This window comes from Chrysochloris asiatica, unplaced genomic scaffold (assembly GCF_000296735.1).
Source record: "Chrysochloris asiatica unplaced genomic scaffold, ChrAsi1.0 scaffold00102, whole genome shotgun sequence".
Taxonomy (NCBI): domain Eukaryota; kingdom Metazoa; phylum Chordata; class Mammalia; order Afrosoricida; family Chrysochloridae; genus Chrysochloris; species Chrysochloris asiatica.
Genome location: NW_006408620.1, coordinates 142078 through 144197, shown reverse-complemented (window position 1 = coordinate 144197; position 2120 = coordinate 142078).

Sequence of the window (2120 nt, the reverse complement as noted above, 5' to 3'; positions counted from 1 at the left end):
TCCAAGGGGCAGCTGGTGAGCTTGAACTGCCGACCTTGCAGTTCAAATGGCTTTGCAGTCTGGCACATTAACCCACAGCGCCACACCAGGACTGCCCGAGTAGGATATGAGCAAGGTCATATTTCAGCTCTCATGTTTTGGCTTTAACTTCTACCTAAACTTGCACATGAACAACTGATGTATGTTTATTTATGTCCTGTCTTATATATGTCTTGGTCAACAGTTGATCCCTTTGCCTTGTTTTGGCTGATGACACTGAGCTTCTTCCTTTGTCTGTTTCCACAGATGTAGTCAGTTTGATGTATTCCACCTGATGAGGTCCATGTATGTGCTGCTGCTTTTGTTAAGTGCTATTGACTTGGTTTCACTCATAGCGACCCTGTGTAGGGTTTCTGAGTTGCTGCTGGTAAGTTTGAATCACTGACCTTGTGGTTCAAATTGACCTCATGGTTCAATGCTTATTGTATATTGGCACACCAGAACTCACTGTTTATATTGAAAAAAAAAGTTATTTGCAATGAATAAGTTGTTGACTTTGTACAATTCTACCATGCTATCTTTTATCACCGCCATATTTTCTAACTATTGATCCCTCCTCTTTGTTCCTAACTTTCTAAGTGATTATCAAAGCATCTTGATGGAATGTTTGATCAATTTCAGACTGAAGAATTTGACAGAATTCTTCAATGTCTCCATCATTGGCTTTAGTGGTTGATGTGCTAATTTGAATAATAGTGGTATTAACTGCTTTTCATTGTAGGCCTATGAATATCGTATCACAGACAGCATTTTGCTTCAAAACAGGTTGTTGTTGTTGTTATGTCCCGTGGAGTTGGTTCCGACTCATAGCCACCCTGTACAGGGTTTCTGAGGCTGTAAATCTTTATGGGAGCAGAGAGCCTCATCTTTCTCCCACGAACAGCTGGTAGTTTCGAGCTGCTGACCTTGTGGTTCGCAGCCCGATTCGTAACCACTACATTACGAGAGCTCCTTTCAAAACAGGTAGCAAACTGAAATTTTCTTTTTGACAATGAATGCAACTCCATTCCTTTTTGATTTGTCATTCCTGGCATAGTAAACCATTGTTACTGTTGTTAAGTGCTATTAACTCATAGTGACCTTGTATAGGGTTCTGAGGAGCAGCTGGTGGGTATGAAATGTGGACCTTGCAGTTAGCAGACCAGTGCTTATCCTACAGGGCCACACCAGGACACTTCAATTCAAAATGGCCCAAATCTGTTCATTTTGGTGTTGTGGGCTAATGCGTCAGACTACAAAGTCATTTGAACTGCAAGGTCAGTGGTTCAAGCTCACCAGCTGCTCCTTGGAAACCCTACACAGGGTCGCTATGGGTCAGAATCAACTCGACAGCACTTAACAACAACAATGCTTGAAAAGTAGGAATATTAAAATCTAACCAGCTGAAGAAGCAAATTCAAGATCGCAGACAAGACATAAGTATATAGACATAAATAAATATACATTATTTAGACCCACTATAACCAAGAGTCCTGTTGTGGCACTGCAGGATAAGTGCTGGGCCAAACGGTAAGCTTGAACTACAAGGTCGGTGGTTCAAACTCAGTTGGAGCTGTAAACAGACAACTAGCTCTACGTTCCCAGGACTGTACTAGCAGCCACATCAGTGACTGATAGTCAATGAGGCATGGCCTCCTGTGTCACCTTGCACAACCTCCTGGTTACAGGTCACACTGTGGTGCCTACCAGTGCCATGTAGCTTCCTTCTCCCTTTATCTTTCTTCTTAGATCTTCCCTCTTCCTAGCCCGGCCTCCCCCATGTTCTTTATTTCTCTTCGTGTTTTTTGGAGGGATGATCTAGTGGAGTGTGTGTCCCTTCGTCTCCCCGATGCCCACATGCTTAGCAGAACCTGCACTGGCCCTGTCCTATGGAGATGTCTGTGAGCTCGTGTGTAGTAAGAGCTGTGCTTCCATGCAGCCCTGTTTGCTTTTTATTTCTCATTAAAATTTTCAGTTCTCTCTTCCCCCATGTATTTCGAATTTGTCTTTTTTTTATTCCTCTTCTACCTCCTCCCTTTTTTAATTCTGGCAAATTGCTTGCATCTCTCAACCAGCAGACCGCCCCCACTGAGCCCCACAGT